Source organism: Sapajus apella, unplaced genomic scaffold (genome assembly GCF_009761245.1).
Source record: "Sapajus apella isolate SASKATOON/1434 unplaced genomic scaffold, GSC_monkey_1.0 scaffold38, whole genome shotgun sequence".
Taxonomy (NCBI): domain Eukaryota; kingdom Metazoa; phylum Chordata; class Mammalia; order Primates; family Cebidae; genus Sapajus; species Sapajus apella.
Genome location: NW_022436978.1, coordinates 13,726,015 through 13,741,772, shown reverse-complemented (window position 1 = coordinate 13,741,772; position 15,758 = coordinate 13,726,015). Strand labels below are relative to the sequence as shown.

The window sequence follows — 15,758 nt, the reverse complement described above, 5'->3', positions numbered from 1 at the left end:
AGTTAGGCCAAAGCAGATTTATGAATTCACACGTTCATTGTTTTTCCAACAGTTTTTGAACATCTCCAGTGCTTGGAGCAGCATGCTGGAGGCTCTGGATACAGAGATACCTAAACACATTCGGTACCTTCAGGAGAAAGCAATGGCAGCCCTGCCTTCTCCACCCAACTCAACAGGAGGTACCCACGGAGTACACGGGGGGCTTGGGAGGAAACATAACTAGTTCTGTTTTGAGAATAAGTGAGGCTTCTAGGAGAGGGACATTTAAAGCACAGCCTTAAGACTGAGTAGGATCCATCAGGAAGAGAAAATGGAAGAATTCTAGCCAAAGAGAGGCGCAGGTAAAAGCCAATAGGTGTAAAAGTGTACAGTGAGGCTCACTTGGAGGATGAATGGTAGTGGTCTGGCAGGCCTGCTAGGAAATACAGGTGAGGAGGAAACGGGGCCAGCTAAGGACAGGCAGATAGAAAGGCTCAGAGACACTCAAAATTTAGTTAGAAGGGAGCTTAGAGATACCCAAGTCACCCTTGTCATTGTTTGGTTAAACATTTGTTTTTTTTCTCTTGTGCATATATTTGTGTGAAATAGACTTTATTGTAGAGTGCCTGGGGCTGGGCACAGAGAAAGGGATCATTGCAGCAAGTCAAACATCTCACACTCAATGTGTTATTCCTCTTCTCCATGTGAATCCTGCCAGAATGTTTTCAGAGATGCTTCACCTTGTGTAGTGCCCTCCAGCTTCGTAGCTTCTCAGTTTTTTTCTGTTGTTTCCTTCCCCTCACTAGTCCTCATCCATCCCTCCCAGATCGCCCCCTGCACTCCTCACCCCTGCATGGCAAACTTTCTCTGTTTGAAGACCCTCAGACTAACCTAAATAATGGTAGGTAATGGAAGAACAATAGCCTCCCGTTTATCCAGATCCATCTTTCTTAGAAGGCCGGTGTGAGTTTATTTGCATTCAAAACATTCTAAAAGCACAAAAAAGTAAATATTAGCATTATGGAGACCTTTTAAAAATTACTTAAAGAAGTGAAAGTTTCCTTCTCCAATCTGTTAGTATTTATCAATCAAGATATTTTCCTAAGTTAAATGTAACTTATAACTATGTATGTGTACATCTACGTCCATATACATTATTTATAGAAAATAAATTATGGCATGCATATTGATCTGTTCTTTTATTTAAAAATATATTGTGAAAAACTTTCCCAAGTCCATATCTCATTTGCAGTCTAGTATTCCATCGACTAGATGTGTTTTCAGCTACTTTTCTGCTGATAGACATTTATGATGGTTCAACTTGTTTGCTTTTACAAATGATGCTGCCACAAACATTCTTGCATGTGAATCCTTACATATTCTTACTACTATCTCTATAGGATAGATTTCTAGTGGTTAGGTCGTTTAATCAAAGAACATGCCTGTTTTGAATCTTACTAGGCATTGCGTTCTTCCTATTATAAAGGTTGTACTAGTTTATACTCCAACCAGCAATTGATTGAGGGTCTCTCTACTCTAGTCGCCTACCAGCACTGGAACTCCCTCATCATTCAACAGATGAGGAAATAGCAAAGAGAGAATTAGTTGTCTTTTTTATTTTATTTATTTATTTATTTTTTGAGACGGAGCTTCACTCTGTTGCCCAGGCTGCAGTGCAATGGGTGATCTCGGCTCACCGCCAGCTCCGCCTCCCGGGTTCAAGCAATTCTCCTGCCTCAGCCTCCCGAGTAGCTGCGATTACAGGCATGCACCACCATGTCCAGCTAATTTTGTATTTTTAGTAGAGATGGCGTTTCTCCATGTTGGTCAGGCTGGTCTCAAACTCCTGACCTCAGATGATCCACCTGCCTTGGCCTGCAGAAGTGTTGGGATTACAGGCGTGAGCCTCCATGCCCGGCCAAGAATTAGTTTCCTAATAGCACCCACCTGGGTATTGGCAACATTGGGACCAACAGTCCAGATCTGTCGTCACTACGCAGTAAGACGTATGTTTAGCACGTGAAGTATTCAGGACAGTGCCGGGCACGAAGTCATGCCTAATAAATATTATGGCTATTATTAGAACACACTGTCAATATTGGGACTCTCAGAAGCTCTTAACAACTGATTAGTGTGAAAGATGAATTGGAGAGGAGAGAGAACAGAGGTGAAGAGATTCCTGGTGGGTCCTCCCAGGATGGGTTTCCTGCACCTTCTCTCTTGTCCTCCTCGAACTCTGCACCTGCCTTCTGGTGACAGTGCTGGTTTGCTGTCCACTGTGATACTGTCCCTGGAGGACAAGAAAGTGAGAAGTGTATTCTCTGACATCAGAGATTGATGACCTAGAGGCTGAGATGCTGCCGTCACCCATAAATACCCCCCAAAAATTTGATGTGATAAGCTTCCGAGGTTGAGATTCACTTACTCCATTTGTTGTTTAATGCCTGAAAGTTACCAAGGAAAAGAAGTAATTGTTGCATCATAAATTACTGTGTGATTTTTTTTCCCCTATGAGTCTCTTCTCCTTATTTAGGATAAGAACTGCTTGAAGGAAGAACTGTATCTTAAACTTTTGTATCATCCTCTCCACTACGGCAGCTAGAGTGCTGAGGAGCACATCACAGACACTTGATACACACAAAGTGTGGAAAAGTCAAGGGACTGGTTTTTGATGTGATTTCAGGAAATCAGTCCCTTTGTTTTAGAGCCATGCGATTTATCTAAAAGTAAATTTTCATGTGATTTCCACGTAAATCATCACTGATTTATCTAAAATTTCATTTCGCCCTTGCAAAGTGATGAACCACCCTTACAATTACCTCTAGGCTAAAATTATGACGCCCTCTCTGCTGTACAAGTTCATCAGGCATGCTTCATATTCTTCAGCTGCAAGTTGTGAATCTGGGTAGGCAAGAGAGAAATGTCTTGGAAAATGGTATTATAGAAGGTAACAGCCACTGGAAGAATTTGGCCCCAAAGCCGAGGACTCTTCAATCAATATGCATGACTTTTAGAATTCCTATTTTAATCAGAGAAACGGAAATGAAATTCCCAATGTAGCTTTTAGTTAAAAAAAAAAATAAATTACAAGTGGTATATGATATTCATGCATACCATTTCCTCTGAAATTCTTTTTAAGAATTGAAGAAAATAACTATATAACATACTGGAAAGAACACTAGCTTAGGAGTTTCATGCCCTAAATTTATCACCTGGTAGCTGTGTGATCAAAAGCAGTCAGTTCTTGTCTTACCTCGTTTCACTTATATATAGAATAATAGGGTTGATGATATGTAAGCTCCCCTGCAGCCCTAATTATAAAGGAGTCTGTAATTCCCTGCTTATGTTGAAGACCCATCCATCCATCCTCTCCACAAATGTATATTGAATTCCTACTTGGGCAGTGTCCGTGTTATCTGAGCCCTTCTGCTCTGAGTTGATAGGTTGATGGCATCATTGCACTTCCAAGCACCCAGACTCAGCATCTCTGCTCTCTGACTCTTTGCTTGTCCTCCTCACCTTAAACCAGTCCCTGATACCTGCTCTTTTTTTTTTTTTTTTTTTTTTTGAGATGGAGTCTCGCTCTGTCGCCCAGGCTGGAGTGCAGTGGCACGATCTCAGCTCACTGTGGCCTCCAACTCCCCAGTTCAAGTGATTATCCTGCCTCAGTCTTCAAGTAGCTGGGATTACAAGCATTAGCCTAGCTAAAATTTTTGTATTTTTAGTGCCGATGGGGTTTCACCATGTTGGCCAGGCTGGTCTCAAACTTCTGATCTCAAGTGATCCACCTGCCTCGGCCTCCCAAAATGCTGGGATTACAGGTGTGAGCCACTGCACCCAGTGAGGTAACTACTCTTTATCTCTGTGGATCCTTTTCCTCCCATACTCACTCCACTGCGCTTCTTCCAGACTTAACAGTTCTCACTTGAGCTATTGCAAAACATTCCTAAGAGGTCTCCTAGCCTCAACACTCTTTGTTTCCAATCCACTGTACTGGCTATGTCTAAAGTTATCTACAATGTGTTATTTTTATCCACATTTTCTGAGCTTTTGTTGAATGACAGGCACTGTGCTGGGCTCTTCAGGAGCTCAGAGTCAACAGAGGAAGACAGGCATTCATAGACGAACACAAGACAGTGGAGGACCGATCAGGATGTTAGGTTTCTTCTCTTCCTCTCTTAACGACTTCCTCTGGAATGGTTTCCTCTTTCAGACTTTCAGCATCTCACTCATCACATCCTCTTACAGTTTGTTCTGTACCTTACTCTTGACCAGACGGAGCAACTTGAAAGCAGGATCTCATCAATTCAAGCCATCCTTCTACTCAGAAACATCGAGCGACTATTTTTTGCACTCAAGGGAAAGTCCAAATATTTGCAGTGGGCTTTTACAACACTTACGAATTTGATGCTGTTGCCAGGCATGGTGGTTCACGCCTGTAATCCCAGCAGTTTGGGAGGTCAAGGCGGGTGGATCACCTGAGGTCAGGAGTTCGAGACCAGCATGACCAACATGGAGAAACCCCATCTCTACTGAAAATACAAAAATTAGCAGGGTGTGGTGACGCATCCTTGTAATCCCAGCTACTCAGGAGGCTGAGACAGAAAAATCACTTGAACCCAGGAGGTGGAGGTTGCCATGAGCTGAGATCATGCCATTGCACTCCAGCCTGGGCAAGAAGAGCAAAACTTTGTCTAAAAACAAAACAAAACAAAACAAAATTTGATGCTGTTTCCCCATTAACTCTGCTAATAATCCCATATTTAATCCCACCTGTATCTCAAACCCTCTTCTCTCACACCTATTTTACCTCTAAAATCTCACCTTTCAGCGACACAGAAAGGCCTAGCCACACCCAGTACTCTGACATTCACTGCCTTTTGTGGGGTAAGCCACTTCCTCCTCTGGGCATGCCCAGTATACTTTTTCCCCTCCTCTGCCTGCAGGGCTTGCCTCAAAGATCCTCTTTTCGTGCTCTAGCTTAAATTCTATCCTTTCTGAGAAACTTTGCAGATAATCAGCTCCACCATGCAGAATTAATGTTCATCTGCTCCCCAATCCTTCTTCTAATAAATGTTCTAACATGCTGTGGTCTATCTTTTGCCAACGTTTTGTGAAGCTTTCTACTTGCTATGTTATGAGCTCTGTGGGAGAAGTGCCCGTGTCACTTGAATTTTTGGATTTGGGGATCCTCTGCAGCACAGAGAGCTTAGTGCCTGACACTTAAGCCAACTCTGTACTGGGCAATTGCCATATGCTAGGTACTGCACAGGCTGTGCGATACCTTATCCTCACAATGGGTGATGAAGCTGGGCTCAGAGAGTCTACGCAATCTACTCAAGACACCGGCAGGTGATACAGTTTAGGTTTAAACAAGGCTGTCTCTTCATGATCAGCCTACACCGGGGCTGCAATGCATGCCGAATGGTTTTGTAACCATTTGGAGAAGAGGTTGAAGATGTACTGAACAAGCATTTCCTGATTACCTAGAGAGATTTCTAAAGTGTTTTTGAGAGTTGACATTTGCTCTTATCCCCAAAAACTGAATAGGAATTTGACAAAGAAAAAACGGTAAGGGTATTCTAGTACGAGAATAAAATTTGAACTCAGTCATCTGTAGAGTGAGTTAAGGGATTTTTTTTTTTTTTTTTTTTGGAGGGGCAGATGAGAACTATTTACTGATTAACTTCCCCGGCTAGGCTGTCGGGATCGAGGAAAGAAAGCATCCTGGTCTTGCTCAGGGCTGTTTCTCTGTTGCCTGTGGCAGAGTCTAATACAGAGCATATGTTGGATAAATATTTTGTAGAAATTAACCTATTCGGTAAATGCTCTCTAAGCAATTCTTGCATGCATGTAATTTTAAATTCACTCTTGGCCTAGAACGCTAAACCCTAATTGTCTTAATGAAGGCTTTAAAAGCCCAAACTAAAACTTTTAGATCCTGAAAGTGAAACCTTCAGTCCCTAGAAAGTTCACTGACCAACCCAGTTTCACTGACTGGCTGAGTGAAAAACAAACATTAAACCAACAGAACAAGCTATGAAAATCAAATAAGAAAAAAATCGAAGTTCCAAGAAACTTGGGTATTTTCAGTAATGTGCCTCCTGCAAGGAAACTTGAGGGCTTCAGTGACATCAGTTTAGTTTCCAGTTGAGAGCTTTCACCTTTCATCTCTTCAAAAAGAGGCTACAAGCCACTCCGTCCAGCCGCTGTGCCGTGGGTGGGGGTCTAAAGACATCAAGGGAGCTGAGGCAGAATCAACGAGGTTCTCACATTGTATTGGGTTTCTTTACCTCTCTTACTATTGTTGTTTTTTTTTTTTTCACATCTCATTTTTGTATAAGAATAAGCTATAGCAAGTCTGTGTCAGTGAGCATATTCAGATCACAACATTTATTGAATCAGTGAGTCAGAAAATGGCTTGACGCAGAGCTAGTGAGCAGGGAGTTTAGCATGATGAAGTAGAAAATGCATTCTCCTTACAGCAGGAGAATGGGCCTGTTCTTTCTCCATCACTTATTTGCTGGGTGACCCTGAGCTGTCACCACTTTTCTCTGGGCCTCAGTTTCCCCTTCCAGCTCTGACATGTTTAACAGATCTTCATTATGATAGGAGGAAAACGTGCTCACAGAACATCTATAGTTGGTTTTAGAAATGAGACGTTATGAAAAGCTTTCTAAGGGCATGGCAATCTGGGAATTTGAGGTAGGGTTAGAGGTAGGGTTTTTTTTGTTTATGTTTTCTTCTTTTTTGTTTTTCTCTTCCAACACAGTTTCCCTACCTCGGCACTCTAGACATTTTGGCCTGAATAATTTTTTGTTATTGGGGGTGGGGGTGGTGGCTGTCCTGTGCATTGTAGGATGTTTTGTAAAATCTCTAACCTTTACCCACTAAATCCTAGGGACATCCACTCCCCTCTGCCCAGTTGTGACAACCCTAGATGTCCCCAGACATCTGTTAAATGTCCTCCAGGGGCAAAATTGCCTCCGATTGAGAAACAGTGCTTCTGTTGCATTTCCAACCAAAATTGATGGATTCCTTAGAAGACTGTAGCTGAGCATGGACTTGGAAAGGTATAGAAACCAAACATAGAGGCTCCCTCCATTTCTGTTGACCTAAGGATATGAGCTCCCCGGGAGCTCAAGAAAGTTAGAAGTGCATGAAGTCTGGAGGCAGGAAACCGGCATCTGAGTTCCTGCGTTATCCTTGATGGGCTGTGTGACCTTCATCATATTGCTTGATCTCTCTGAGCCTCAGGGACCCTGTGAATCTAGAGGATACAATTCCTCTCCTCCACGAGGCTTCTTCATGTCATTCCCCCTCTCACACACAGATATCACCACAAGGTTGTTAGGAGAACAAAAGTGATTTATGTGAAAGATGCTATAAGCTAAAAGGCACAGGACAAATGTGGTATCACTCTAAAGATTTTTCTTTTTCCTGAGAGACCAAAGAAAAGGAACTTTTATTCCAGGACAACTTTTCTGTCAATCATGGTAATGGTGACATCGCAGATGCCACCATGGCGATATTCAAAACAAACAATGGAGAACATTCTCAGGGAATACTACCGTGACACCAGCTGCAAAACTTGATTCTACTGGGCTATGAGTTAACTTGCATTTCTCCAGTAAAAATGAGTCTCCTACACAGAAGACATCATGGTATTAAGCAAAGGCAAGAATGTTTTATTTGACTGTTCACATACCTGGAAGTAAATTGGCCCTCTGCTTTCTTCTCTTCAACAAGGCCATCAACCTGGAAGATGTCTAAGTGGCTTATGTCTCCAGCAGCTGAGAACTTTAGAACTAAGACGGGCTTCTGGATGCTGATGGTTTCCTCAGAAAGGAAGTCAAGGAGCTCTGGTCACAGTCAGACCGAGGGTGAGTGGCTCTCCCCACTCCTCAAGCAGGCCAAATCAGGCTGGGTCCTTGGGTTTGAACCTCACTCTTGAGTTCTGAGGGTGTTCACATCTAGAGTAACAGCCTGGAAATCAGACTAGACACCAGGTCAGCAGGCTAGTGACTATCCAGTAAGCTCAGAAACAAACTGGAATTTTAGATCAGAAATCCCCAGGGTCCAAGCATCAAGCTTAGGTTAGAAGGAATAGTATGATTTACACTTGTAAAAGCGGTTCATGGACGACTTTTTTACCCTTTGTGGGTGCTACAGAAAAGCAGTCAGGGGCTTCCCTTCCCAGCCCTGGATGTGTCTCTTGGCCCTGCTCCTGCTAGCTATGTGACTGTGGGCACCCAGTGGGTGTGATGTAAATATTAGCTGTGCTGTTGGGTGCACTGCTTGATCCTCATCGCAACCTCTGCGGCCAGTGTTACTATCATCTTCACATTGCAGCTATGGAGTCTGAAGTTCCAAAAAGTGCATCACTGCACGGCAACCCACTTCCCTTTGCCCTCCCCCTTTCTTTTAGCTCACTCTTCCTTCACTTTCTGCTATCTAAATGCCATCTGTCCCTCGAAGTCTGTTCAAATGCTACCTCCCCAAAGAATTCTGCCTCCAGAGTGGAATTAATCTCCACTTCCTCTAAGCCCCATAGCATTTTGCTGGTATCTCTATCACACTGCACACTCACTTGGGTCGTAGTAGGTAAGAAAGGCTCAAGACAAGGACATAACACATTGCAGATTGTGATAAAGGACATAGAGAGAAGCAAGGTGAAGAGTTCAGAAAATGTAAAAAAAGGAAAGTTTCCTCCCTGTTCCTCCCATCAGTCATTCTACCCTATGCTGCCTTTTAAAGGTATTTCCTGTTTCTCCCACCTGATAATCATAATACATCATGATATCTGTGAAAGTGCTCACCACTCTCTGGCTCCAGTCAAAGCTAACCCAATATATGCTGTCCCCTATCCGAGACTGAGCATCTTGGTGGGTGGAACAGTTTGGATTCACCTCCGCATGCCCCATAGCACATGGCTCAATGAGGGGCCCAAGGTTTGCAGGTGCTTAAAAAATGCATATGGCACTGAACTGAGAAGAGCATGCTGACAGTGGGTGACGGTGATGGATGACGGCAGATATGATTATGATAACAAGGAGATTATCTGAACCGAAACCTAGCCGCTGAAACCTAAGTATCACGAAGGGTGATGTACTCACGATGTTTCGCTATGACTGAGTGAACAACAAGAGATCCACGAATTAGACCTAGAAACAGCCCACTCACCGGCAAACTGAAAAGACACTGGAAAAGGAAAAAGGCCTATGGGTGGGGACTGCCATGTCAGCTTGGGCCCTGATCTATAGATTAATGTAGCAGTGGCATATGAAAACACTGTGCTTTCTGATTGTTTAAAAAATGCACTTTATTAACACAGGAACAAAAAACCAAACACCACATGTTCTCACTCATAAGTGGGAGCTGAACAATGAGAACGCATGGACACATGGAGGGGAACATCACATACTGGTATCTGTCGGGAGGAGGGAGACAAGGGGAGGGATAGCATTGGGACAAATAGCTAATGTAGATGAAGGGTTGATGGGTGCAGCAGACCAGCATGGCACATGTGAACCTCTGTAACAAACCTGCATGTTCTGCACATGTATCCCAGAACTTAAAGAAAAATCAAATTTAAAATGCAGTTTATAAAATTGTTGAAAAAGCTCTACGTATTTATTATTATTATTCATTGAGGAAGATGTAAAAAATATCTAAAAGAAAAGATAAGAGAAACAATCTCATTACATGAGTTGAGTGCTATTTAAATTTCATTGCTTCCTTGTTGTATATGTCTGATTTTACGTAGCTGAAATCATAATGATTCTGTATGTTACAAAATATATTTTGTTTATTTTTATACAGATAACACACATAAGGTACGAAATTCAAAAGGCACAAAAGGGTAGGCAAAAAAAGCCAGTTTCTCTCTCGCCCCTCCACCCACAACCGGATGTTCTCTTAAATGTCTCCAAAATCCTTCCAGGGGAGTCCTATGCCTACCGTTGTGCATTTGGAGTGAGTTCATAGTCCTTGATCCTATAAGGTTCTCAGGAACCAAAAATTGCTGTGAGAAGGAAATACATCCCTAATTCAATGTATCTGTGCTGATAAAAGATAGTTATACTACCTCAGGGCAGCTACGTAAGCAAAATTATATAGTACAACTCTTTCTAAAGAATGCTCTCAAATTGACAACAGGAGTTGGAGATGCTCCACTGAGACACACTCCCTTAACAGGCCTCCATCCCAAAGATTTCCCAAAGATGTCCTCAGTATCCAACAGTGATGGGAAAAGCTCAGAAACATAGAAATCAGAGTCTGCAGGTATCGGCGGTGTAGCGACTAAGACTTTAACCCCGGTCCCAGGCTCCTAAAGGCAGGGCTCACCTTATTCCAAGATCAGACCTGGCAAGGACTTCCTTATCTTGTTCTGCCCTAGGGTGCTGGGGGTGAGCAGGAAGCGTGGGAGGGGTGGGTGGGGGAATTCCAGTTCAAATGAAGCAGTTTAAAGAAAGTCATTTCCATAAAATCTTGCTTAAAATAGAGAAAGCCATTCTATACTTACTGAAACTCTGTCCTCTTCAAGCTCACTCCCAGCCCACCCCACAACACATGAAGAAGAGGAGGAGTGGGATCTAGGATTTTCCTCGAGATCTCGTGCCGTGTGTGTGCTGCCCCACGGGCTTACACTGCCACAGATCCTCCCACCTGAGTGTTCACCACCCACGGTCTCATTGTGGATCTTCTCCCCAGCAGGCAGCTTCAAGAGTTTTTCAGGAATCTGCTAGTTTGGAAGTTTATTTACCAGCGAAGTGAATTTCCCTGTCTGCTCTCCTTCCTCTCCTCCCAGTACCCATCTGATAAAGTTACAGAAGGCATCTCGGATTCACAACAACCCTCACCAGCCCCCCACTGAATAGCACATCGTCTGGCAACAGGAGGCGTTTGATTACATTTGGATGGAACGCCTGCATCAACTCCAGTTGTCCCTGAATTGGAACTGATGGGCCTCACGTGCTGCAGCCAACAGTTTGCCTTCACCCACTCCCCTCTCCGAAGGGAACCTTTCTTTGGGAAAACAAGAAACCTACGTGCCATCCTGGGTGAGAGACTAACAGGAGCTGTGTCCCAGCATTGCCTTCCAGGCGAAGCAGACAAGAGTACCCTCTCAGGGGTGTGCTACTGCAAGTGGCGTTTCAAGCATCCTAGAAAGAACCTCTAAGCCAGGGGACCCACATGCCCTCTTCGAAGTACCTCTATGCCTCTATGTTCATTTCAACTCGCAGGAATTGAGTTCTTACTATGTGTAGTATAAGGCATTCTGCTGTTGTCTCCTTAGCAAACCCTCATAGCCTCCCCTCTCCCATTCGGACTTATTTACTCAGTCACCATTCTACAGACAGAATAATGACCCTACAAAAATGTCCATGTCCTGTCCACGTCCTAATGCCCCAAAACTGTGAATATGTTACATTGCATGGCAATGGAGAATTTAGGGTGCAGATGAAATTAAGCTTGCTGCCGCTGACTATAAAATGGAAAAATGATCTAGGGTTATTCATGTGCCCCCAGCGTAATCACAAAGACCCATAAGTGGGAAAGAGGGAAGCAGAAGAGTCAGAACTAGAGTGGTGGTATCTTGAGAAAGACTCAGCCTGCCATTGCTGGTTTGGAAGATGGAGGCAGGGGCCAGAAACCAAGGAGAGCAGGCAGGCTTTACAACCCGGAAAAGGCAAGAAAGCAGATTCTTCCCTACGGATTTCTTGATTTTAGCCTAATGAAACTCATTTTAGATTTCTGACCTCCAGAACTGCAAGAGAATAAATCTGTGTTGTTCCATCAGCAGTGCATTCACTGTAGACCTCCTATGTGCCAGGGCCGATACCTGGCGCTGAGACGGCATTCTCACAGCAAGAGCTCTGTAATTTGTATCAGTCATCAGGGTCCCACTAGGGAAACTGAAGCTACTCCAAGTGTCTAAGCAGAGGGCGTTTAATGTAGGTCACTGGCTACACAGGTGGTGGAAGAAGCTGAGAAGCTAACCCAGACATTAGCAATAGCAGATGTTATTATGCTGGTGCTGATAGACTAGGCCAGAGAGATAAAGAAAGGAGGTCATGTTACTGGAATCCAGAAGCCAGGGTCACCTGGTAGAAGCTGGACCATGGTGAGCCTGTCCAGTAGGAACTATGGGTGGGGATAGAACCAGCCAGAGGCGCTGGCAGAGGTAGAAAAGAAGATAAATAAACCCAGCTTCTTCCTGCCTCCTGGCCTCCTGTCTCCTGACTATGTCTCCCACTGGCTGTGCCCAGCGGGAAGCCAGCTGATACGGGTAGTTGGGATACACAAGGGTCATCCCTCCGTGGTTGCAAGCAGAGCCAGGGAAGAGCAATGAATGGATTAATGTATCTGAGAATAGATTCATTCGTTCCTTTTTAGTTAGGTGTGACTGAGCTCCAGCTAAAGGAACATGAGGGGACATACATGTGTCACTTCCAGGCCTGGCTGTGAAAACCTCCCATGCACACTTCAGCATGGTTCTCCCTCCTGCCAGACTGGCGTATACTCCTTTTCTGCACTGGTAGCCATGAATCTTGAAATATAATTTATTGTTTAAAATCCAAGGTTTTGCCATGGTTTCTAAGGTCCTCCATCATGTGGCCCTTCCGCAGCTTCCCACTCTGATTCCGTGTGTTCCGCCCTCATTCACACACCATGCTGGCCTTGCTTTGCTACCAACGTGCCAGGCAAGTCCCACCTCATGGCCCTGCACTTGTAGATTCTGCTGGACTCCTCTCCTCTTCGCTCTCTCTTAACTGATAACTATTCATCATTTGGGTGTCAGCTTGACTTCTATTTAGTCAGATGACCACTTTCTCCATCTAAGAAAGGCCCCCTTTACCTAAATGACAATCACATTTCCTAATTTTATTTTCTTCATAGTACCTGAGATGATCTTGATTACGTGTTTATTTATTTAGCATAAACTTCCCAAACCTGCAAACACTTTGAGGATAGGAGCACAATCTTATTATTTGCTATATCCTTGCATCAGTCAGTTAAACGTTCACCAAAATTTTTTCTTTTTCTTGAAAATAGAGCAGGGCTCATTTCAGACTCCTTTGTAGTTAGGTGTGGCTGAGTTCCAGCTAATGGAACATGTGTAGAAATATATGTGGCACTTCCAGGCCTGGCTGTGAAAACCTCCCATGCACACTCCAGCATGATCCCCCCTCCGACTAGATGATGACAAGGCCCCAGGGAATGGTAGAGGCTCATGATGAAAAAAACCTGGCCTCTTGAATGACTAAGTGAAGGAGAGTTGCCCCAGCAACCTACATTCTCATCCAGGACTGTTATGTGAGCAAGAAATAGGTTCTGTGTTGACTCATTACATGAGGCTACCCTAAGTAAAAATTCCCAATGCCAAGAACAGTACCTGGTCCATCATTATTCTGCAATGAATAGTGATTGAATGACTGACTATTACACACAATAATGACATGTTCAGTGATGAAATGGCTTTTCCCAACACTCGCTCTTCATTTAGTAAGCTCCCTGAGGACAAAGATGTTTTACCAATCTCTGTACTCTGTGCTTTCCACTTTACCTAAACCTCAGCAATTTTTCAATGGATGTATGTTGCATTGGGTTTCTAGGCAATATAAGGGAGGCAATGACTGGCAAAGCATGGTCACGATGCACGAGTATGAGAAGGTGTTCCACGTGACTGCAGCCACCAATGTTGGTGCCACTCTTGCAAGCTTACCAAGAACACTTCGCCTGGTTTTTATTTGTAACAACTCTGAAAGGTAATTACTTTTATAATTCCCATTTTACGCATAATAAATATGAGCTCACAGAGGTATCTTGCTCAAAATTTTACTTTTTTAAGTGATAAAGCTAGAATTAATTCATTGTTTTGTTTTCTTGAGACGGAGTCTCCCACTGTCACCCAGGCTGGAGTGCAGTGGCACGATCTCAGCTCACTGCAACCTCTGCCTACCAGATTCAAGAGATTTTCCTGCCTCAGCCTCCCAGGTAGCTGGGACTACAGGTGCCTGCCACCATGCCCAGCTAATTTTTGTATGTTTAGTAGAGCCAGGGTTTCACCATGTTGGCCAGGCTGGTCTTGAACTCCTAACCTCAAGTGATCCACCCACCTCAGCCTCCCAAAGTGCTGGGATTACAGGTGTGAGCCACCATGCCTGGCCTAATTCATTGTTTCAGAATACTTATTGAGTGCCTAAGATGGGCTAGTCCCCGGGCTGAAACTTCTGCACCTAGTACGGGATTAGGAACTATGAGAACCCAAAGTTCTAAAGAAATTGACATTACCTCCCAGGAGACAAATGGGAGGCTCCAGGCTCCGGCTGAGGACCAAGAAAATTGCCTGGTCATGCAGCCGACGTGTCGAGCTGGGATGCCGCTGCTGCTGCTGCCGTGTGCCTTATGCAAGTTTCTGGGTGGTCTGCCAGACTCGCCTGGAATCCACAACGGTGCAGGGACCCCCTTCGAAGCTCTCCTACTTGCCCAGGCTAATGGCCCTGGCATTCGAATTCTGCCCTTTTCCATACATTCTTTCTGTGCCAGGATTTCAGTAGATGATTTAGAGTGAGTTCCAGGCCATTTCGCTCAGGCAGAGATTTGGGTGAAAGTTTCCTCCCACCCATCTCAGGCCTCAGATAACCCATCAGCGTATGACCAGTTCCTGTAAGAAAGGGGAAGAAAAGCTTGTGGAGACTTTCAGGCACAGGGTAGGGATCGTGTCCTCGGCTGCTGCATTTGCCCACTCTAATCTAGCTGTATGAGGCTTGTCAATAACAGGTAGAAAAGTTCAGGACAAAAAAACTCAGGAAGACGCAACTCGCCTGCGCAGACTGCAAAGGCCCCTGCAGAGTCGCTGGCAGGCTGGATCATTTGCCACTGCAAAGAGGGCAGGCGCTGTTGTCTGAGGGGGCAGGTGGCTGAAGGGAAAGAGGAAGATGACATGAGCGGTTCTTCACAGGGGCTCAGCCTTTTCCACCCTGGAGACACTCCCCTCTGCACTTGGGTGCCTCTCTCTGTAAATAAACCCAGGCTGCTCTTACAGTGCAGGATGTCCCACATACCGTACATCTGAGGTGGGGTGAAATACAAATATGCCTTTTCATAATAGCTTTACACCTGGTGCAGCAGGGGACTGGTTTATTACCTCGGTAAACAAAAGTTAGAATTCAAGCAAAGTACAAACTTTGCCGAAGGCACTTCTGACAGTGCACCTTGTGTTTGTGAAGTGAACTCGATCTATATACGATGTGAAGCAATGGGAGGCTGGGCTTTTTCTTTCTTTCTTTTCTTTTTTTTTTTCACTTGTCTGATTTGCAAGGTTTAAAAGTTCATGTGTGTATGTGTGTGTGTGTGTGTATGTGTGTGTGTCTGAGAGAGAGAGAGAGAGAGAGAGAAAGAGAGACAGAAAGGTTGGAGGAATTTACTTTGGCTCTGGCTTTTTCCAGCATTTTGAAATCATGCTGTTTAGCGTGGAAAAAAATATGTGAGCCAATTTATATTGTTTTCCAGAGATAATGTACTCCTTGCTGCTCTCAGAGTGACAATGAGAATTTGTGGGTCGGAGACAGGGTAAACCAGTTTAGGGAACACACAAAGGAACCAGGATTTGCATTAAGTCTTACTTAAATTAAACATTAAAAAATAAATATTTATTCAGTGTCTTTTTTTGCACCAAGCACAGAACGAAGAACTTTTATCAACATTATTTCATTTAGTATTCTCAACTGCATGAAGTAGAGACTGTTGATCAAAATATCCATTTCGCAGGT

General features: G+C 44.1%; 1 long non-coding RNA gene across 1 annotated transcript in view; it reads right to left on the bottom strand.

Annotated features, from left to right (window-relative positions):
* The window catches only part of LOC116564879, a 35,468-nt gene extending 20,530 nt beyond the window's left edge, over positions 1-14,938 (bottom strand). The window contains exon 1 of the long non-coding RNA XR_004275143.1: positions 14,278-14,938. This is a non-coding gene — a long non-coding RNA (uncharacterized LOC116564879). The remainder of the gene's footprint in view (positions 1-14,277) is intronic.
* Between the last annotated feature and the right edge of the window lie 820 nt (positions 14,939-15,758).